Source organism: Bombina bombina, chromosome 1, assembly GCF_027579735.1.
Source record: "Bombina bombina isolate aBomBom1 chromosome 1, aBomBom1.pri, whole genome shotgun sequence".
In the NCBI taxonomy this organism is placed as follows: Eukaryota; Metazoa; Chordata; class Amphibia; order Anura; family Bombinatoridae; genus Bombina; species Bombina bombina.
This window is the reverse complement of record NC_069499.1, coordinates 642594058-642618585: the sequence shown is the minus strand read 5'-3', so window position 1 is coordinate 642618585 and position 24528 is coordinate 642594058. Positions and strand designations below refer to the sequence as shown.

The 24528-nt window shown below is 40.9% G+C and overlaps 1 protein-coding gene across 2 annotated transcripts in view; it reads right to left on the bottom strand.

The window, feature by feature from the left end:
• NONO (non-POU domain containing octamer binding) overlaps nucleotides 1-19520 on the bottom strand; it is a 33393-nt gene extending 13873 nt beyond the window's left edge. Inside the window, exon 1 of one of the 2 annotated variants that reach the window (XM_053699095.1) lies at nucleotides 19360-19520. The gene's annotated coding sequence lies outside the window, so the exon portion shown is untranslated. The remainder of the gene's footprint in view (nucleotides 1-19359) is intronic. The other variant, XM_053699096.1, reaches the window with a different exon arrangement.
• Nucleotides 19521-24528: the final 5008 nt, after the last annotated feature.

The following is a 24528-nucleotide window of genomic DNA, read 5'->3' as shown; positions in this document are numbered from 1 at the left end:
TAGCTGAACTAAGGTTCTCTTCCAGAGACTCAATCCAAAAAGCTGCCGCAGCCGTAATCGGCGCGATGCATGCAAGGGGTTGCAATATAAAACCTTGTTGAACAAACATTTTCTTAAGGTAACCCTCTAATTTTTTATCCATAGGATCTGAAAAAGCACAGCTATCCTCCACCGGGATAGTGGTGCGCTTAGCTAAAGTAGAAACTGCTCCCTCCACCTTAGGGACCGTTTGCCATAAGTCCCGTGTGGTGGCGTCTATTGGAAACATCTTTCCAAATATTGGAGGGGGTGAGAACGGCACACCGGGTCTATCCCACTCCTTAGTAACAATTTCAGTTAATCTCTTAGGTATAGGAAAAACGTCAGTACTCGCCGGTACCGCAAAGTATTTATCCAACCTACACATTTTCTCTGGTATTGCAACAGTGTTACAATCGTTAAGAGCCGCTAAGACCTCCCCTAGTAATACACGGGTGTTTTCCAATTTAAATTTAAAATTTGAAATATCTGAATCCAATCTGCTTGGATCAGAACCGTCACCTACAGAATGAAGCTCTCCGTCCTCATGCTCTGCAAGCTGTGACGCAGTATCAGACATGGCCCTAGAATTATCAGCGCACTCTGTTCTCACCCCAGAGTGATCACGCTTGCCTCTTAGTTCTGGTAATTTAGCCAAAACTTCAGTCATAACAGTAGCCATATCTTGTAATGTTATCTGTAATGGCTGCCCAGATGTACTAGGCGCCATAATATCACGCACCTCCCGGGCGGGAGATGCAGGTACTGACACGTGAGGCGAGTTAGTCGGCATAACTCTCCCCTCGCTGTTTGGTGAAATTTGTTCAATTTGTACAGATTGGCTTTTATTTAAAGTAGCATCAATACAGTTAGTACATAAATTTCTATTGGGCTCCACCTTGGCATTGGAACAAATGACACAGGTATCTTCCTCTGAATCAGACATGTTTAACACACTAGCAATAAACATGCAACTCGGTTACAATCTTATTTAACAAAAACGTACTGTGCCTCAAGAAGCACTAAACGATTAAATGACAGTTGAAATAATGAACTGAAAAACAGTTATAGCATCACACTTTAAAAACAACACAACTTTTTAGCAAAGGTTTGTTCCCATTAGTAAAATAACACTAATTAAGTTTTAAACAGAAAAATTACAGAGCAACGTTTTAAATCACAGTCACTATATAAGTCTCACAGCTCTGCTGAGAGAATCTACCTCCCTTCAAAGAAGTTTGAAGACCTCTGAGTTCTGTTAGAGATGAACCGGATCATGCAGAAAATACAAGAGTAACTGACTGGAAATTTTTGATGCGTAGCAAAGAGCGCCAAAAACGGCCCCTCCCTCTCACACACAGCAGTGAGAGAGAAACGAAACTGTCATAATTAAAACAAGCAAACTGCCAAGTGGAAAAATAATGCCCAAATATTTATTCACTCAGTACCTCATTAATGCAAACGATTCTACATTCCAGCAAAAACGTTTAACATGAAAAATACCTATTAAAAGGTTTAATGTACTTTTACAGAGTAATTCCGGTGAAATACCATCCCCAGAATACTAAAGTGTAGAATATACATACATGTTCATTATAACGGTATGGCAGGATCTTTTCATCAATTCCATTCAGAAAATAAAAACTGCTACATACCTCAATGCAGATTCAACTGCCCGCTGTCCCCTGATCTGAAGTTTTTACCTCCCTCAGATGGCCGAGAAACAGCAATATGATCTTAACTACTCCGGTTAAAATCATAAGAAAAACTCTGGTAGATTCTTCTTCAAACTCTGCCAGAGAGGTAATAACACGCTCCGGTGCTATTGTAAAATAACAAACTTTTGATTGAAGTTCTAAAAACTAAGTATAATCACCATAGTCCTCTCACACCTCCTATCTAGTCTTTGGGTGCAAGAGAATGACTGGAGGTGACGTAGAGGGGAGGAGCTATATAGCAACTCTGCTGGGTGAATCCTCTTGCACTTCCTGTAGGGGAGCAGATAATATCCCAGAAGTAATGATGACCCGTGGACTGATCACACAACAGAAGAAAAAGCCATATCCAAAGAGTTATGAACTCTGTTCACACGAGTATTTAAGTGGCTGTCTATGCAGCCCCAAAACAGCCTCTAAAAAGGTAACACCCACAAAGTCTGCAGACTTTGAACCCAAAGAGATCAGGAGCGAGAGAGCGCGAGCGACACACAACACAATTCTCTAAAGATCCAGTCTGGATCAGCCCTCAGAATCCTAAAACTCCCCATCGGTTGACAGCAAGAGACTGCATAAGGATCCCCCAGATCCCCAAACATATAGAAAGAAGGAGAGAAAATATATATATATATATATAAACATTACAAGGACAAAAAAAAAAAAACAGTCCCTAAGAATCTTGTCTCTGCAACTAGATTACCAAAGTCCTACCCCAAAAAGGGTAAGGACAAGTCTGCAATCTTCAATAAGAGGAGATAAACACTGGCAAAAGATCCAAAAATCAAATAATTTATCCATAAGGAGTACCAATAGGGGGGGAAACAGCACCCCATACACTAGGTACTGGAGATTTCTTTAAATCGACATCCAGCGCCAGCAGTTGGATTTGAACCAACAACCTTTGAGTTGCAAAGCCACAAAGCTAACCACTAGACTACACAGGCTGCTTTGTAACCTAGGACAATCCTGATACCCAGGATAGAAGGTCCAAGGAGGTAAACAAAAACTAGTACCCAAACAGGACCAGCATGTGGTCAAGGATACAAAATTTCTGAAAAACCCCACAAAAGAACAGTTAACTAGTACCCAAAAAGGACTAGCCTGCAGACCAGGTTCAAGGGCTTGCAAAAAAATTCTAAACCCTAGCAGGGCAACACTAAACAGACAAGCAACAGACAAATAAGCCAAGAGGCCTAAATATTGTCTTAACATAAGTGACTAATATGTGACTTCCGCCGGAAGCAACAACCATCGCAACCATAAAATCGCAGGGAAAAAAAAAAAAAAAAAATCCTACAAAAAAGGAAAAGTCTACAACAGTCTCGAGCTCCAGGGAACCCCCCCCACATCCTAACTGGATCAAAAGAAAGTAGGTCACACCCGCAGGTGAAAGCCAAACAAGAAAGAAAACCAACAGGACCAGTCTGTCGGACTCCTGATTCCTCAAGAGCTCAGAACTGGGATTAGATACACAAAAGACAAATCAAGAATAGGAAACACATCCCTCCATTTGTCGAGCGCTGTTCATCAGAAGACAGTATCCAGAGGCCAATAAAGGCATAATTCCTCCAAAACCGCCAAGCCTCAGCAGTACGTGCAAAATCCAGGCATTTTAAGGCCTCGACCCTGACGGAAGCACCCTTGTAGCACCAGAGAGAACTGCTCCAGAGTAAATACTCTCCTCACCTGGCACCCCCAGGTGAATAGGACACGGGTAAGCTCTCAGCTGGCCCTCAAACTGTAAACTCGCCAACACCAAGAATATGGACATGCGCAACCGAGCTGCAACCTCTGGATAAAATAAACCTCCTTCCGGAGAAGGGGTAACCGTAGTTGGGACAGCTGCTTGTGCAGGAAAAGTGATTTCTAGGGAACGCGTCTCATGGGACATAGAATCCTCAGGGGCGGAAGGCTCAGATGTCTCTACTCTCTCCCCAGAGGAAGAAAAAAAAAAGCACTATTACTGCATATGGAACATAATTGGTTGGGCGGAATTACCCAGGCCTCAATACAATCTAAACTGGAAACAGAATATGAATCCGAGAAATCCTCAGAAAAATTAGAGTCCTCAATAACTTGACCGTATACAAATAACTGGCACCTCACACACCCAAAAGCTGGGGCACTCACCACCTCCTATGACCCAGACAAGTAGAGAAAGACCCTCTCTCCACCAACCCTCAGTCAAGAATACAGAAATGGGCAATAAACATGACCACGCCCGGTCACAAGGTGCAACCTACAGGTCAAGGAAGCACGCCAGTCCCATCAAGAAACTGCATAGCTCAAAATCCATACACAACAGCAGACAGAATCACATTAATATGATTAAGTCACCCACTGTTCATTAACCCCCCCCCTTAGAAATTAACCCTTAATTCCATAAAGATAGAGGCTAACTGAGACCCTGAATTCCATCATTACATTTATTCCACAGTGAAAGGAAAATTATATGATTTTACCAGAATCTATGCTGTGGAACAGTAACACGGTCCCTCAAGTGTGACAGATAGTAGCGTCGCTTGGACACGAGTGCAGAAAGCAGGCAGCGAAACTGGTCAATGCCTATTGCCTACGGAGCTGTTGATATGAGTCGGATGGTTTTACAGAAAGACTCTCCCTGCATCTCCGGACTCAACTTTCATCCAAGCTCTCACGGAGAGGCTGAAAGGACCACTTAAAACTCCCGTCCCAACACTTCTCAGCCAACCTCCTGTGACGAAAGGCAAAGAATGACTGGGGGATGAGGGATATTGGGGAGGTATTTAAGCTTTTGACTGGGATGTCTTTGCCGCCTCCTCCTGGTGGCCAGGTTCTGTATTTTTCATAATTAATTAATGCAGCTGTGGACTCCCCGTTTTAAGGAGAAAAAAATGCAGGATGTTAGTCATTAAACTGCTAGATCCAACTTAAAAAAAAAAGGGATATGAAACACAAATGTTTTCTTTGTGATTCAGGAAGCGCGTGCAATTTTATGGAACTTTATAATTTACTCTTATTCATCAAATGATTGAAGAAACCACTAGCCTCATTCTATTATGTTCTTTATGCTAAGGCTCATACATCCATGTATGTATGAATAAAAAAAAAATAATCAAAATAAGTGGAAAAACTAAAAGTATGTAAAAATGATATATTTTGTACAATTCTACATAAGACTGCTTTCCGTACAACTACTTTGTTTTTAATATTTGTTGCTATGCTGAGTTTGGAATGGGGTAGGAGCATGTGTAAATTGTGAAAACGGCTTAAAAAGGGATATGAAATCACAAATAGTTTTCTGGCGATTCAGATAGAGCATACAATTTAAAAAAAAAAAAAAGTTTCCAATTTACTTCTATTAATTTTTCCTTGTTCCCATGGCATTCTTTGAGGGATATCTAGGTATAGTGCTGCCATCTAGTTCTCTTGCAAACTTAACTGTTGCAAAAACATAATTTATGCTTACCTGATAAATTTATTTCTCTTGTAGTGTAGTCAGTCCACGGGTCATCCATTACTTATGGGATTATATCTCTTCCCCAACAGGAAGTTGCAAGAGGATCACCCAAGCAGATCTGCTATATAGCTCCTCCCCTCACATGTCATATCCAGTCATTCGACTGAAACAAGACGAGAAAGGAGAAACCATAGGGTGCAGTGGTGACGAGTTAAATAAAAAAAATTTTGAACTGCCTTGAGACAGGGCGGGCCGTGGACTGACTACACTACAAGAGAAATAAATTTATCAGGTAAGCATAAATTATGTTTTCTCTTGTTAAATGTAGTCAGTCCACGGGTCATCCATTACTTATGGGATACTAATACCAAAGCTAAAGTACACGGATGAAGGGAGGGACAAGGCAGGTACTTAAACGGAGGGAACCACTGCCTGAAGTACCTGTCTCCCAAAAACAGCCTCCGAAGAAGCAAAAGTGTCAAATTTGTAAAACTTTGAAAAAGTGTGAAGTGAAGACCAAGTCGCAGCCTTGCAAATCTGTTCAACAGAAGCCTCATTTTTAAAGGCCCAGGTGGAAGCCACAGCTCTAGTAGAATGAGCTGTAATTATTTCAGGAGGCTGCTGTCCAGCAGTCTCATAGGCTAAACGTATTATGCTACGAAGCCAAAAAGAGAGAGGTGGCCGAAGCCTTTTGACCTCTCCTCTGTCCAGAGTAAACGACAAACAGGGAAGAAGTTTGACGAAAATCTTTAGTTGCCTGCAAATAGAATTTCAGGGCACGGACTACGTCCAGATTATGCAAAAGTCGTTCCTTCTTTGAAGAAGGGTTAGGACACGATGGAACAACAATCTCTTGATTGATATTCCTGTTAGAAACTACCTTAGGTAAGAACCCAGGTTTAGTACACAGAACTACCATGTCTGAATGAAAAATCAGATAAGGAGAATCACAATGTAAGGCAGATAACTCAGAGACTCGAGCCGAGGAAATAGCCATCAAAAACAGAACTTTCAAAGATAACAGCTTAATATCAATGGAATGAAGGGGTTCAAATGGAACGCCTTGCAGGACATTAAGAACTAAGTTTAAGCTCCACGGCGGAGCAACAGTCTTAAACACAGGCTTAATCCTAGCCAAAGCTTGACAAAAAGCCTGAACGTCTGGAATTTCTGTCAGACGCTTGTGTAGAAGAATAGACAGAGCAGAAATCTGTCCTTTTAACAAACTAGCGGATAAGCCCTTTTCTAAACACTCTTGTAGAAAAGCCAATATCCTAGGAATCCTAACCTTACTCCATGAGTAACTCTTGGATTCGCACCACTACAAATATTTACGCCATATCTTATAGTAAATTCTTCTGGTAACAGGTTTCCTGGCCTGTATTAGGGTATCAATAACCGACTCCGAGAAGCCACGCTTTGATAGAATCAAGCGTTCAATCTCCATGCAGTCAGCCTCAGAGAAATTAGATTTGGATGGTTGAAAGGACCCTGAATTAGAAGGTCCTGCCTCAGAGGCAGAGACCATGGTGGACAGGACGACATGTCCACAAGGTCTGCATACCAGGTCCTGCGTGGCCACGCAGGCGCTATCAGAATCACTGATGCTCTCTCCTGTTTGATCTTGGCAATCAGTCGAGGCAGCAGCGGAAACGGTGGAAATACATAAGACATCTGGAAAACCCAAGGGGCTGCTAGAGCATCTATCAGCGCCACTCCCGGGTCCCTGGACCTGGATCCGTAATGAGGAAGCTTGGCGTTCTGGCGAGACGCCATGAGATCCAGATCTGGTTCGCCCCAACAAAGAATCAGTTGAGCGAAGACCTCCGGATGAAGTTCCCACTCCCCCGGATGAAAAGTCTGGCGACTTAGAAAATCCGCCTCCCAGTTCTCCACGCCTGGGATGTAGATTGCTGACAGGTGGCAAGAGTGAGACTCTGCCCAGCGAATAATCTTTGAGACTTCCAACATCGCTAGGGAGCTCCTGGTTCCCCCTTGATGATTGATGTAAGCCACAGTCGTGATGTTGTCCGACTGAAATCTGATGAACCTCAGAGTTGCTAACTGAGGCCAAGATAGAAGAGCATTGAATATCGCTCTTAATTCCAGAATATTTATTGGGAGGAGTTTCTCCTCCTGAGTCCATGATCCCTGAGCCTTCAGGGAATTCCAGACTGCGCCCCAACCTAGAAGGCTGGCGTCTGTTACAATAGTCCAATCTGGCCTGCAAAACGTCATACCCTTGAACAGGTGGGGCCGAGCAAGCCACCATAGAAGAGAATCTCTGGTCTCTTGGTCCAGATTTAGTAGAGGGGACAAATCTGAATAATCCCCATTCCACTGACTTAGCATGCACAATTGCAGCGGTCTGAGATGCAGTCGTGCAAATGGTACTATGTCCATTGCCGCTACCATTAAGCCGATTGCTTCCATGCACTGAGCTACTGACGGGTGTGGAATGGAATGAAGGGCACGGCAAGCATTTAGAAGTTTTGATAACCTGGCCTCCGTCAGGTAAATTTTCATCTCTACAGAATCTATGAGTCCCTAGGAAGGGAACCCTTGTGAGTGGTAATAGAGAACTCTTTTCCACGTTCACCTTCCACCCATGCAATCTCAGAAATGCCAGAACTATCTCTGTATGAGACTTGGCAGTTTGAAAACTTGACGCTTGTATCAGGATGTCGTCTAGGTACGGAGCCACCGCTATGCCTCGCGGTCTTAGGACCGCCAGAAGTGAGCCCAGAACCTTTGTAAAGATTCTTGGAGCCGTAGCTAACCCAAAGGGAAGAGCTACAAACTGGTAATGCCTGTCTAGTAAGGCAAATCTTAGGTACCGATAATGATCCTTGTGAATCGGTATGTGAAGGTAGGCATCCTTTAAATCCACTGTGGTCATATACTGACCCTCTTGGATCATGGGTAGGATGGTTCAAATAGTTTCCATTTTGAATGATGGAACTCTTAGGAATTTGTTTAGGATCTTTAAGTCCAAGATTGGTCTGAAGGTTCCCTCTTTCTTGGGAACCACAAACAGATTTGAATAGAATCACTGCCCGTGTTCCGTTCGTAGAACCGGGTGGATTACCCCCATTAGTAAGAGGTCTTGTACACAGCGTAGAAACGCCTGTTTCTTTATTTGGTTTGCTGATGACCTTGAAAGATGAAATCTCCCTTGTGGAGGAGAAGCTTTGAAGTCCAGAAGATATCCCTGAGATATGATCTCCAACGCCCAGGGATCCTGGACATCTCTTGCCCAAGCCTGGGCGAAGAGAGAAAGTCTGCCCCCCACTAGATCCGTTTCCGGATAGGGGGCCCTCTCTTCATGCTGTCTTAGGGGCAGCAGCAGGCTTTCTGGCCTGCTTGCGCTTGTTCCAGGACTGGTTAGTTTTCCAGCCCTGTCTGTAACGAGCAACAGCTCCTTCCTGTTTTGGAGCGGAGGAAGTTGATGCTGCTCCTGCCTTGAGGTTACGAAAGGCACGAAAATTAGACTGTTTGGCCTTTGATTTGGCCCTGTCCTGAGGTAGAGCATGGCCCTTACCTCCCGTAATGTCAGCGATAATTTCCTTCAAGCCGGGCCCGAATAAGGTCTGCCCTTTGAAAGGAATATTAAGCAATTTAGATTTAGAAGTCACGTCAGCTGACCAGGATTTAAGCCATAGCGCTCTGCGCGCTTGGATGGCGAATCCGGAGTTCTTAGCCGTAAGTTTGGTTAAATGTACGACGGCATCAGAAACAAATGCGTTAGCTAGCTTAAGTGCTTTAAGCTTGTTCATAATTTCATCCAATGGAGCTGAGCGAATGGCCTCTTCCAGAGACTCAAACCAGAATGCCGCCGCAACAGTGACAGGCGCAATGCATGCAAGGGGCTGTAAAATAAAACCTTGTTGAACAAACATTTTCTTAAGGTAACCTAATTTTTTATCCATTGGATCTGAAAAAGCACAACTATCCTCCACCGGGATAGTGGAACGCTTAGCTAAAGTAGAAACCGCTCCCTCCACCTTAGGGACCGTCTGCCATAAGTCTCGTGTGGTGGAGTCTATAGGAAACATTTTCCTAAATATGGGAGGAGGGGAAAAAAAAAAAAAAAAAAAAGGCACACCGGGTCTATCCCACTCCTTGCTAATCTCTGTAAGCCTTTTAGGTATAGGAAACACGTCAGTACACACCGGTACCGCATAGTATCTATCCAACCTACATAATTTTTCTGGAATTGTTACAATCATTCAGAGCCGCTAATACCTCCCCTAGCAATATGCGGAGGTTCTCAAGCTTAAATTTAAAATTAGAAATCTCTGAATCCAGTCTCCCTGGATCAGATCAGTCACCCACAGAATGAAGCTCTCCGTCTTCATGTTCTGCAAATTGTGACGCAGTATCGGACATGGCTATCACATCATCAGCGCGCTCTGTTCTTAACCCAGAGCTATCACGCTTGCCTCTTAATTTTGGCAATTTAGATAATACTTCTGTCATAACAGTAGCCATGTCTTGCAAAGTGATTTGTAAGGGCCTCCCTGATGTACTTGGCGCCTCAAAATCACGCACCTCCTGAGCGGGAGGCGAAGGTACTGACACGTGAGGAGAGTTAGTCGGCATAACTTCCCCCTCGTTGTCTGGTGATAATTTCTTTGCATGTAAAGATTGACTTTTATTCAAAGTTACATCAATGCATTTGGTACACAATTTTCTATGGGGCTCCACATTGGCCTTCATACATAGTGAACAAACAGATTCATCTGTGTCAGACATGTTTAAACAGACTAGCAATGAGACTAGCAAGCTTGGAAAATACTTTCAAATAAATTTACAAGCAATATAAAAAACACTACTGTGCCTTTAAGAAGCACAAAAAGCTGTCACAGTTGAAATAACAATGAACCAAATTAGTTATAGCAACCAAATTTTCACAGTAAATGTATTAAGTTAGCAAAGGATTGCACCCACCAGCAAATGGATGATTAACCCCTTAATACCCAAAAACGGATAACAATTTAATAATTAACGTTTTTATCACAGTCAAACACACTGTCACAGGTCTGCTGTTACTGATTACCTCCCTCAAAATGAATTTTGAAGACCCCTGAGCTCTCTAGAGACGTCCTGGATCATGGAGGATGAAGTAGGAAGATTGTGACTGAATTTTTACTGCTCAAAAAAGCGCTAAAATAGGCCCCTCCCACTCATATTACACAGTGGGGAAGCTCAGTTAACCGTTTCTATGCAGAAAACAAAGATAGCCATGTGGTAAAAATCATGCCCCAATAAGTTTTATCACCAAGTACCTTACAAAAAACGATTAACATGCCAGTAAACGTTTTGAACATACATTTTAAAAGTTATGAAGTGTTATTAATAAGCCTGCTACCAGTCGCTTTTACTGCAGTTAAGGCTCACACATTACTTCAGTGTTAACAGTATTTTCTGAGTCAAATTCCATTCCCTAGAAAAATACTTCAGTGTACACACACTCCTCAGCCTAATACCAGTAGCTACCACTGCATTTAAGGCTGTACTTACATTACATTGGCATCAGCAGTAATTTCTCAGTCAATTCCATTGCTTAGAAAAATAATTTACTGCACATACCTCGTTTGCAGGGGGGCCCTGCATGCTATTCCCCTCTTCTGAAGTTACCTCACTCCTCAGAATGTGCGAGAAACAGCCAGTGGATCTTATATACGTCTGCTAAGATCATAGAAAACGCAGGCAGATTCTTCTTCTAATGCTGCCTGAGAACAAACAGCACACTCCGGTGCCATTTAAAATAACAAACTTTTGATTGAAGAAATAAACTAAGTTTAAAAACACCACAGCCCTCTCACAACAACCTGTCTTTAGTTAGCTTGCAAGAGAATGACTGGGTATGACATGTGAGGGGAGGAGCTATATAGCAGATCTGCTTGGGTGATCCTCTTGCAACTTCCTGTTGGGGAAGAGATATAATCCCATAAGTAATGGATGACCCGTGGACTGACTACACTTAAGAGAAACTGCTACTATATTTGCTTTATCTGAATAATTAAAGAAAAAAATAAAATAAATAAAGATAGCAAGAGAACAAAGAATATATCTATATATCTATATCTCAGGAGTAAATCAAAGTTGCTTAAAATTGTACGCTGTAAATCATGAAAGAAAGAAAAATTGGGTTTAGTATTCCCTTTAAGCTAGCCCTGAGAAATCGGACCATAGTGTAATTTTAAAATATGTATACAATATCTAACCTTACAAATAGATACTGTATACATATCTGTATAAATTGCATGATGGTGCATAGTAACAAAAATACATTTTATCTTCTGATTTAAATCATATATAAAATTCCAAATATTCAATGTTTTGGCAAGATCAACTGATGCTAAATGTGGGATAGAGATAGATATTTTTAAACTACATTATAATTCAAAAGGTTATAATCCCAAAATAAGTCTTAATTAGGCTGTATATATTCATGGCCATAATATTTTTTTGTGTGGTTAAATTCAATTAATACATTCACAATGTCATGCTCTACCAGAAGTTTGTGTAAGATTATTATGGCATTTTGTCCCTCTGTCTAGAACAAGGGTGTACAGTAGGTAGATTGGGATCTACCAGCAGATCCCGACTGATGTGATCAAAATGATGTGGTCAAGTTACGCAATCTCAACACTGGTCAGTGAGTAAATTGTGGTAGATAAAGCGGTATCCCTAGCAACCATAGTGTGTGAAGGGGCAGGGCATTAAACAGTGTGATGGTCGGCACAAAAAGCGCTACAGGATTGGATCTTGAGGGACATCGGTTTCAACCAATCAATATAGATTATTTTTTAAACGACAACACAATTGACCTATCAAAAGCATGATTGAGTAAGTACTCTCCCAATGGATATGGCGGTATAGTAGTTAGGAGGGTAAGCGTCAATAGATAGAAAAAGTAAAGGTGGAGGCTGCTGTGCTATGTTAAAGGAACAAGTCTGATTGACGCCTGACAAATAAACGTGTTGACCCGGTAAGAAATGGTCTGCATGGCGCACTATAGAAATTTGTGTAAGCCTCACTGGCTTATATAAGGCTAAGCCCGCGGCACAAAGTAAAGGGGGTCAGTGGCATTAATTTGAATGCAGTGTTCTGTAACATTGCACAAGGGTTTTGTCATCAGGATTAATCTGTTGTATCTTTAGGTTTTTGCACCTCCATGTGTTGCTAAATCATGCAACCTTAAAGGGATACTAAACCCAAATTATTTGTTTCAGGATTCAGATAGAGCATGAAATTAAGCAACTTTTTAATTTACTCCTATTAATTTTTTTCATTCTCTTGCTATCTTTGTTTGAAAAAGGCATCTAAGGTAAGGAGATAGCCAATTTTTGGTTTAGACTCTAGACAGCACTTTATTGGTGGATAGACATGTATCCAACAATCAGCAAGAAAAACCCAGGTTGTGTACCAAAAATGGGCCGGCTTCTAAACTTACATTCTTGCTTTTCAAATAAAGATAGCAAGAGAATGAAGAAAAATAATGTGAAAAGTAGATCCCAACACAAGTGTTGGCACCCCTGGTCTAGAAGATGCACATTCTTGGTTTCCAGTTTTCAAAAACTGAATTTGTCTCTGCAGAAATAACATGCCTCCGTTCTTCACGGCAAAACATTTTATTAAAGAAATATTCAAAGTTGAGAAATAGACCTTAAAAAGGGGGACAAACTTTTTCTTCATGATTCAGAGAGCATAACATTTTCAGATTAGAGACTTATCCCAGGCATTCTTAAAGTCCCCTACAGTGGTAATGACAAACACTGTAGGGGACCTAAAGAAAGCCTGGGATAAGTATAAGGCTATCCTACAAACTAGATAAGTTTATACTTTTAGGAAATATTGGCAGACTTGCTGGTTTCTAGGATTCAAATAGAGCATAACATATACAGATTAGAGATTTAAATTTGGGTAAGCCAATTACAAGCAGCTAGCTCGCAGTGCATTGCTTCTGAGCCTATTTATGTCTTTATGTACACAGAATCAACTCTTAGGGGTCGATTAATCAAAGGCTTCGCCTGCCAGTTCTTACAAGAGAACCTGCAGTCTGTATTTATCAATGAGCAGTCATCAGACCACTGCTTCCCTAAGGGCTAGATTTATCAACGCTGAGGCTCAGCTCGCCTGTTGCGGGGCGAAATTACCCGCAGGTAATTAACATTGCACACGAGCGCAATTTTGCGCTTGCGTGCAATCCCGCCCCCTGCCCGCGCACAGCCAATCACGCGCGGGCAGGAGCTGTCAATCTCCTCGGTCGGACTCGACCGAGGAGATTGAATTTCGCCACAATAGAGGTGGCGTAGATGTTAGGGAAGCAGCGGTTGGGTGACCGCTGCTTGATAAATCACGGCGAGCAAGTTCTTGACAGAACTCTCTGCCGTAGGGGCTTAATAAATCTAGCCCATAGTCTACTCCACCTCTTTGCTTGAGAAATTAAATCTCCCCGGTGTCATCCAACTAGGGAGATTGACAGCTCCTGCCCACGCATGATTGGCTGTGCACAGGCAAACGTTGCACAAGAACGCAAAATAGAAGATTGGATTGTTCGTCCCTTTAATAATAAAAATTTAAATAGCACAATCGGTTCAGCAAATAGCTGTGCATTCCAGCAGGCATTAAGCCAGATTTCCCGTACGGCTATTGGCTAAGAGGTGAAAACCTCAACTCTCAGAAAAACAGCGTTATGCCGCAGGCTGCCTGAGCAGCTCAGTGCGGCAAACACATAAAACAAATAAAGGAGCTTTCAGCATGAAAGTATTTTATAGTTCATTACTGAAAGTCCACTTTTTGTTCCAATGGTCAATCCTAGCGTTTACCATCACTTTAAGGATAACTAAAAAAATTGATTTAACCCTTTGAGTGCTAAGCTGATCTAAGTTTTTTTTTTTGTACAGATCCCCAAGACTTACACCATTGGAAAGGTTAGGCGATTACCTTTGCAACGGTGGGTCTTGGGGGGTCTGTAGCTGCTTGAGTTACAGGCTTCTAAGCAGCATGCCCCTTTCCCTATTCTTGTAATTGTCAATTTTAAATAAAGTTGTGCGTGACGTCACTGTGCAAAACGTGAAGCCCCGGTTATGCCTGTCACTATATACAGGCCCGATCATCAGGGTAGGAACCCCCAGATCTCCCTCAAGGTGTGTGAGTGCTAGCGACGACTCAGATCCGTCGTTAGCACCTGAGTGAGAAACTCTGACGGCTCAGAGCCATCGTTAGCACTGAAAGGGTTAAACAAAAATCTATATATCTATAAAATTCACTTTACCTAGTATATCCCGGACCGGAAGTTGCAGACAGTCACTTCCGGTTCCACAAGTTGCTGGAATGCAAGCTTGCATTCCACACACAGTGTTTGGCGCCAGAATTGCAGGAGGGGTGTGTATATCACTTATGTTTAAGCTTTATATGCTGTGCTAGCTATATATATACACACACACATACACACACACACATACACACACATACATTAGGGCTGAAACAACTAATCAATAAAAATAGATAATGAAAATAGTTTCCATTATCGATTAGTTGGTTATCGATTAGTTGTTATGCTAAGCCTCACACTGTTCAGCGCTGCTGCACCATCTTACTCCTCCCAACTCTCACACGGCATGCAGACTGCTTTGCACAATGGTGCCACCTTACTCCTCCCATGGCGTCCAGGCTGTTTACAGAACTAGATGCGTAGCTCACATGACGTTAGAGGAAGCTGTATTAGGGGTCGGGTGCTTTACAAAGTCACTCATCACATGTTAGAGTAATGTGCATAAGTAGCTTTTATCTCTTCCTTGGCCCACAGCGTTTGGCAGTTGGATCGCAAGCACGCTGTGACTGCAAACTGACCATGAGTTCCCGCTTGCTCTTCTGTTGGTGGTGCTTTGAATCACTAGGTAGGAAATAATTTTGCAATTTTGTCATCTTACTGATAGTAGGCCTGAGGTTGCTGTAGAGTAGATGTAGTTGCGCAGGACTGGGTACTATAGGCACCGTTAAGCAGGACAAAGCAACACCAGACCAGTCAAAACGTTTACTTCAATAACCTAGTCGGTCCTGCCTAATAGTTCCTAGTACCCAGTCCTGCACAGCTACATCAGGAAAAACATCACCACTGCACAAATTTACCTAAAAAAAAAAAAAATTACAACTTTAAAAACATTTATAAACTTTCAGTTTGTTGGCAAACTCCACTGTTCTATTTGAATTTTATTGTATATCCCTTTATTACAATGAGCTATGGCACTGCGCGAGGAACTACAGTAACAAGGTAAAACAAAAGACAAGGTCCCTTAAGTATTTGCTTGTATAATAAAAAGATTGTCCTATTTTCTTTATTTTTTTTGCAAAAATAAAAGAAGCAAGCACTGGGGAGTGTATTGGAGGGCTGTTTTTTAATATAAATTAATTCTGTTGCCTTATGGGAGCCTTTTAAATACACTAAATTAATCTGTATTAAAGGATCTAGGACTTGTTGTGCCTCTAAGTCTGCATTTGCACTTTACTTCAGTCTCTTTTGGGGACAGCAGAATACAAAAGTTACACTACAGGAAGAGTGGACAAAATGAATAAGGTAGAAAACTATTTCCTTCTGATTCAGAGACATGGGATATATAATTGATGGGTTTTTATTTTTTTAAGTATATTTTTTTAATACTTTTTTCAGATCCCCAAGACTTATACCATTATATATAAAGGTCTTAGGGGTCTGTAGCTGCTTAGATGCCTGATACAGGCTTCTAAGCAGCATGCCCTACTTCCCTATACTGTCTATTGTATTTTTAAAATAAAGTTGCGCAGTGAAATCACCACGCAAAACGTGAAGCCCCGGCGATGCCTGTCACTATACAGGCCCAATTGCTGGGGTGGGAGTTGATGGGAGCCCCCAGATGGCCCTCAAGGTGGGTGAGTGCTAGCAACGGCTCTGAGCCGTCAGCACCTGACTGGGAAAAGTTGCAACAGCTCAGAGCCGTTGTTAGCACTCAAAGGGTTACAGGGATACTAAACACATTTTTTCCTTCATGATTCAGATAGAGCATGTAAATTTAAGCAACTTTCTAATTTACTCCTATTATCAATTTTTGTTTGTTCTCTTATCTTTATTTGAAAAAGCAGGAATGAAAGCTTAAGAGCCGGCCCATTTCTGGCTCAGCACACTGCATAATGTTTCCCGATTGGTTGGTACATTTAGCCACCAAACAGCAAGTGCTACCCAGGTTCTGAACCAAAAATGGGCCTGCTCTTAAGCTCATATTCCTGCTTTTTTAAAATAAAGTTACCAAGAGAATGAAGAAAAATTGCCAATAGGAATAAATTAGAAGGTTGCCTGTCCTATCGTCCTAACGGGACGTCAGGTTGGGCCAGATATATTGTGATACGGTTGGGATGATGTGAGATAGTGTGTATTTTTAATTTTGGATAGGTTGTGTTACATAGTGTGGCAGGGTACCCAACCCTTTAGAATTGAAGGCTTGCTAATGCTATTGTTAAATGTTCCACTATAATTGCCTTTTAACCCTTTGAGTGCTAATGACAGCTCTGAGCCGTCACAGAGTTCCTCACTTGGGGAGATCTGGGGGCTCCCATCCGCTCCTACCCCAGCAATCGTGCCTGTAGAGTGACAGGCATCGCCGGGGCTTCCCGATTTGCGTGGTGACGTCACGCGCAATAACGTGACGACGTCACGCGCAATAACGTGACGACGTCACGCGCAACTTTATTTATAACAAAGTATAGGAGCAGGGCGCATGCTGCTTAGAAGCCTGTATCTCAGGCATCTAAGCAGCTACAGACCCCCAAGACCCACCATTGGAAAGGCAATCGCCTAACCTTCCCAAACAGTGTAAGTATTGGGGTCTGAAAAAAAATATTCAAAAAAAATATTCAAAAAAAAAAATCTTAGCACCCAGGAGGAAAAGTGCTTAGCACTCAAAGGGTTAATAGAGTAATTCAAATTATTTAAGACTTTGTGAATAAAACCAAACCAATATTATTTAAAACTTAAGTCTGTAAAGAACAGAATAAATATACATCCATATAAACATATTACTTGCACGTCAAGTATCGTGTATTTTAATGCTCTCAGCCTGTATTGGTCAATGAGAAATATGTACTTTAAGATGCTGTACAGTTTAATGCATTTCTTAGTGAGAAATGTATGTTTTTTTATTAATGTGATTAAAATCGCAAACCGCTGTTTTTGGGTCCAAAATCGAGATTTTCATTTTTCCCATATCGCCCAGCCCTAGTCTGTTCTTTGTTTTAACAGCATTCTCCATATAAGTCCATGGGTGGAAGAGGTTAGCACCGCCGTAGTTCCTTAAAGTGAATAAACTTTCATGAATTAGTGTCTAGTGGGCAGTTTCATTCATGAAAGTTTATACGGCACCGTATTTTTACAAAAACGTACCTTTCTCCTGTACAAAGCCGGATCGCCGATCCCCCGCCCACAGTTCATCCAATGACGAAACCAGCTTCCTCCAATCATGGCTCCCCCCATCCAGAGCGTCCATCTCGTGAGGCCATGCCATGATTGGAAGAAGACTTTTGTCATTGCTGTGTAATTACAGCAGGAGAATCGTGCGGGGGGGGGGGGGGGGATCAGTGATCCGGCTTTGCACAAGAGAAAGGTAAGTATAGGTATAAATATGGTGCAATGTAAACTTTCAGGAATAACAGTGCCCCTGTTTTTAATAGTATTTTTAAAAACTGGCACTAATTCATACAAATTTATATTCTTTTTAAGTACTGAAATTAGCCCACATTGGACTTTTGCTTGTGCGATAACTTTTTTTTTTTTTTTTTAACTTACGTGCCCTAAGCTGACCATGATAAAAATATGAGTGCAGCTAGCGAATGAGTGAAAAATTTAGCGTGCCACTTGTAATCTGACCCAATGTATTCAGCTAGCTCCATGTAGTGTATTGCTGCTCCTTCAACAAAGGAGAACACAAGGATTACCTAAATTTGTTACCAGAATTGTTACCAAATTGTATGCTCTAACTGAAGCAAAAAATAAATAAAAATGGGGGCTTATGCCCCTTTGTCAACTTCTTACATTTACTTAAGGAACCTTTTGCTGTGAAAAAGTGACGTTATTTTTGCGCACACAAATTCACAATTGTGAAAGCTACAAATCCAGGAATATGAGATTATCTTCTACATAGAAAAAAAAAGTCCAAAATAATGTTACAGAAACCTGTGGGAGAGCAATAACAATGACTGAATTAATGGAATTCCCTTCACAAACTCAAGTATTTCATAAAATCCTAATTAAATATTTTTTTTTATTTAAATCAAATATTTTCTTTCCACCCCTCTCCCAAATAACTTGCCTCGAGGCAATCGCAAACCCCATATCAATGAGTATTATGGATCACACCACCATTGACAATAGCTAGGGCCTCCGTAGGCTGTAACACCTGGGAACTATTTTTAAAAAATATGATACTCCATCCGCCAAGCAACAGTAAAGTTATGTTTTTAAAAAGGACACCAGTTTACAGGCACTTTAACAAATAAGCACCCAACAAAGTATTTAAAAGCAAAACGACTTAAAACATGAGATTTTATTTTAAACGCCCTGAGCAAACTAGAGTATCCCTTAAGCTAACTGTAAAGCTATAAACGGAAAGCGTTAACCCATTTTATTCGTGGACCACTCCGTTTACAACTATCCCGTCTGTGTGTCTAGATAGTTGTAAACGCCCCCGCGAACAATAAATGGCTGATTTTTATCAAACGTAACAGTAGCTTCAATAAAGAGCCATTGTAGATATTCGTCTGAATAGGCTGGCCCTCCAGATGTGAATCAGTTGCTGTACGCTCCTAATTTATGAAGAATACGTTGTTTCGTTACCCACATTAAAAAGGTGGCATACATTGAATGAATATGGTTACTCTGTATAAATTAAATTATGCTTATCGGACACCACTTATTACAGTACAACTGTACGCAACGGCCCAAACGCGTTCCGGTTTAAGCTTTCCCGGTTTGAATGTTGAAATAAAGACAATAAACCGCCATTTCTATTCATTCATAAAACAATGGAACTACCGATTGCCTCCTCCCCCACCGAGAAGCAGCAAGGCCGTTTGTAACCAAAATCACTCGATGTATCCCCACTACTATCCACCTAACACTCTTTTATATAATTATTCCAAATCCCATACCTCTCGTCGAACGGGCCTCTCACCGATGTTATGGTGTTCCGCAAAAGCAGCAGCCTTTTTCTTCGAGTCGTACGGCGACCTCCCGCGCAGCAAAGGAAGCTCGTGTCGGACGGAAACCACTTACAACCGATCAGTAAGTAGGCCTTGGTTTTCTGGACCTACTATTAGTTGCTGGCTTTGTCCATCAACTGTAAGTGTTGCAGCGATAGGCTAAATTGAAAGCCATTCAATAAAGTAGGCGGGTTTTTCAGTAAAGGGCTTTTTTATTGGACAATTTTAGTAGGCGTACGGTAGTGGAAGAGGGCGTTTTTTTTATTGTAAAGAAAGGGTTGTGTGAGAAAAAAAGGATGGAGAAGAATAGTGAAGTTAAGACGCAGGCGCAGAAATGTACTATGCTGTGACGACGGTTGTAGGCCACATATTTCATTTTCTTTGTGGAATATTGTTAGCGAATGGTGATAGATGCAAACCCCTTCTCGACTTGGAATTTCAGAAAAAAACGTGCCAAAATACCGGACAATATTCAGCATTTTTGCTTTCACCTTGTTTTAAACAGAACCGTTTATTTACTTATGAAAACTATATGTTTAGACAAAAAACAAGGTATTGACCCATTTTGGTATATTTAATGGCTCTATTTGGCTGCCAAGTACGATTGTATAAAAAAATAACTTTTCGCAAACTGAGTCTCTCACTGAAATTAAATACACACAATTACTGTAATTATAGACTTCCCAACCTGCAAAAACTCATTTCAGGGAGGTGGCTTCACCCGGCACCCGCTACTGCCACCCCCCCCTTCCCAGTTATATATTGGACACCTTGAAACCCTAAATAAGAGACATCATTAAAGTAGCTTCCCATTAAAGTCACATTAAAAAAGTAGCTTTATTGCTCAACCACATACAATAAACCTATTTTCCAGTGATCATACGTTTGTTGAATGCTTAAATATTTTAGAAAATGAAGTTTAATTACGTGCAGTAAATTAGGTAGTATTTGTGTTTTAATTTTATTAAAATCAGTGGGGGCTATTTGGTTACTGATGCATGCTTTAAAGGGACATGAAACCCAAAAGTGTACTTTCATGATTCAGATAGAGAATACAGTTTTTAACAACATTACAATTTCTATTATCTAATTTGCTTAATTTTTTAGATATCCTTTGTTGAAGAAATAGCAAGACACATAGGTGAGCCAATCACACGCAGCACCTATGTGCAGCAACCAATCAGGAGCTACTGAGCCTATTTAGATATGCTTTATTTATTATATAATCAAGAGACTGAACTAAATTAGATAATGGAAGTAAATCGGAAAGTTGTTTAAAATCGCATGCTCTTTCTAAATCCTGAAAGAAAAAAAATGGGTTTAATGTCCCTTAGAACCATAGAATTGTTATTGTTTTAAAAGATGGATAACCCCTTTATTACCCATTCCCCAGTTTTGCATAACCAACACAGTTATATTAATATACTTTTTACCTTGTGATTACCTTGTATCTAGGAACCTTCTTCCAGCCCCCTGATCACATGACTGTGACTGTTTATTATCTATTGTCTTAAATTATTATCTATTGTCTTAAATTTAGCATTGTGTTGTGCTAGATCTTAAATAACCCCCTGTGCCTGAACACAGTGTTATCTATATGGCCCACGTGTACTTTCTGTCTCTTTGTGTTGAAAAGAGATTTAAAAAGCATGCGATAAGAGGCAGCCCTCAAAGGCTTAAAAATTAGCATATGAGCCTACCTATGTTTAGTTTAAACTAAGAATACCAAGAGAAAAAAGCAAATTTGATGATAAAAGTAAATTGGAAAGTTGATTAAAATTAAAAGTCCTATCTGAATAATGAAAGTTTAATTTATACTAGACTGTCCCTTTAAGGGTTCTATAATGTCCCAGCAATTAAAGGCATTACTTAAAGAACCACTTTTCCGGATTTGGGCCACATTGGATCATGGTTCTTGGAGGTTGCATTCCATTTGCTGGCATCAGGGAGTCGCTATTACAATCAGGGAGACTCCCTGAACTTCAGGGATAGTTGGGATGTCTGCAATTATAAGACAAATGGTTGCAAAAGCTTATCTGGGAGCCATGTGTTCAGAAATAGCAGATATGCATGGGTTTACCATTGTTTTTTGGCAATTAGAAGACCACTAATTGCAGCTGTGCGCATCACTTCTGAAACTCCTGGCAATGAAGGGGTTAATCATGTAGCTTTTAAGGTTAATATTTGCTTTAGTATAGGGACTTCCCTCCCACCTGACACCTCCCACTCCCTGATACTTTCCCCCACCCCATTTGTCAACACCAGCTTAGGTACTGGAAACAGTCTACCAGTTTGCAGTTTAGGATTTATTTTTTTACTGTAGATCCCTCCCATCTCTCTGACCCCCCCAAAAACAGCTCTCTAACCCACTCCCACCCACTGCTCTCTGCCATATTTGTTACTATCAGCCAGTCTACCAGTAACAAATTATTCTCCCCCTCTCTAAGATCACCTTTTTCTGTAGTGTAGGATCCCCCTTCCAGCCAATTGTTATCCATAGTCTAGGGCCCTATCCCTCCCTCTCCCCTGCCTAACACTTTAGTCGTACTGTAGGGAACCCCGCCTTCCCTTCCACCTGCACCAACTGAAGATCATTACATAGAGTGACACATACAGTGCAACACGCTGTAACGATCTGGCTTCATATGGTAAAGGAGCATGAGTGGTCCCTTACCATATGAAGGCAGATGCCTTCTGCCCCATCTGCAGTCTCGCTGTCTTAGCTGACAGCGGAGACCGCAGCATGCACCTCTGTGTTGGACGTAGGTACTATGTTAACACAGTATGCTAGCAAAGTCTTTGTGACGTAGTACCTACGTCCAACTGGCGCAATGGGTTAACATTACCCACATATCTAATATTGTGTTGCGTTTTTACCACTATTGTGCTGTTTTTTTAAATAATAATGCAGTGTAAAATTGTGTGTAAAATGTTTCAAATTGTGGTTAATATGTTTGGCATCTTTCTTGTAAAAAGTACTAGTTGTAGCGGTTAGTAAATCAAAATCCTGGACATTTTTTTGATAGATTTGTACTGTGATACAATTATTATTATTATTATTATTTCTGTGATGAGTCATTTATGGCAAATCAACGCCAACTGCAGATATACAAAATTAATACAGCCATAATATGTGGGCAGATTTATCATTCTCTGAATGAGCAATGTTTGCATGCAGGGAACTTGTCCACCTCGTATCACATGGAGCAGGCAGCATTTGCCTGTATTTATCACTGTGCAAGTGCATAGCTTGTCAATCACCTATCCAGATTAGTCAGGGCTGATTTTAATTCATGTCCTATGAGGTGGTGGTGATGTTAGAAAGCAGAAGTCTAGTATAACATTCTTTCAAAACTGCTGCTATAAAGTGCTGAAGACATCTCCCTGCTTTTTAACAAAGGATTCCTTGAGACAAAGAAAATGTGCTAATAGAAGTACATTGGAAAGTTGTTTAAGTTGTCTATCTCACTGGTTTTCAAAACTGTCCTCGGGCCTCCCTAACAGGCCACATTTTAAAGATATCTGAACTAGAGCATAGGTTGAAATAATCAGTTGAATAGTAAACATGGTTATTTTACCTGCTCTCAACCAGAGTAATCCTGAAAATCCAGAATTAAGGATATTTGGTGGGTCCATAATCCTTATTATCGTGCTTTCACATGTGAATCCAAACAATACAAATCTTTTGCATGTATAGACTTTTTCTTAAAGGGACAGTCTATACCAGAATTTTCATTGTTTAAAAAGATAGCTAATCCCTTTATTACCCATTCCCTAGTTTTGCACAACCAACACAGTTATATAAATACACTTTTTACCTCTGTGATTACCTTGTATCTAAGCCTCTGCAAACTGCCCCCTTATTTCAGTTCTTTTGACAGACATCCATTTTAGCCATTCAGAGCTGGCTCACCTGAACTCCACGAGCGTGAGCACAGTGTTATCTATATCAGTGATTTTTAACCTTTTTTTTTGCCGTGGCACACTTTTTACATTAAAAAAATCCTGTGGCACACCACCATCCCAAAATTTAAAAAAAAATCACACATTGTAGCCTAATACAGCATATATATATATACACATACACACAAACACACACATACTGTATGTATTGTGCTGTTATGCCATGCCTCCTACAAACTACCCCTGCACTGGGAGTAAAAAACAAGCAAAGTTTAAAAAATATGTCACACTGTTGTCAGTCTGCCGTGGCACAACTGAGGATCTCTCATGGCACACTGGTTGAAAAACACTGATCTATATGACACACATGAACTAACACCCTCTAGTGGTGAAAAACTGTCAAAATGCCTTGAGAGAAGAGGCGGCCTTCAAGGGCTTATAAATTAGAATATCAACCTCCTAGGTTTAGCTTTCAACTAAGAATACCAAGAGGATTTGAGCAGTTTCACAGTCCCATGGAAAAGAATGTAAGGCAGGGAGAGATAATTGAATTAAAAAAAAACGATTTATTATACTTGCATTAAGAACACAAACGGCAGAGAACACAGCTGTGTTCTCTGCCGTTTGTGTTCTTAATGCAAGTATAATAAATCTTTTTTTTTTAATTCAATTATCTCTCCCTGCCTTACATTCTTTTCCATGGGACTGTGAAACTGCTCAAATCGTTTTGCCTTATCGCTATTAGGGGTGTCTGGAGAGCCCTACCAGTTCTGTGTGAGAGACAGCCTACAGCAGTGTATTCCACCTGCTGTGAACACGGGAGGCTAATACCGCAAGTGCACTTTAGTTGTACATACTAGTGCAACCAGGTGAGTCCAACGTTGGAATATTATACATCACCTGACATATGGATCTGTACAAGTTTGGATCGTCATCTGAAGTGGTAAGCCCTCGCTTCTGTTACATTGGATGTCTTGGATTACAATGCTATTATAATTTAATTTTGAGATACCCGCTACTTGTGGGGCCCTTGTTAAGGGTAGTTTTCACAAAAAGAAACATTTTTATAATATATTCATACAGTAAAAAGTCTCTAAACTGTGTGTAAGAATACCAAGAGAACAAAGCAAAATTGGTGATAAAAGTAAATTGGAAAATTGTTTGAAATTACATTCTCTATCTGAATCATGAAAGTTTATTTTGGACTAGACTGTC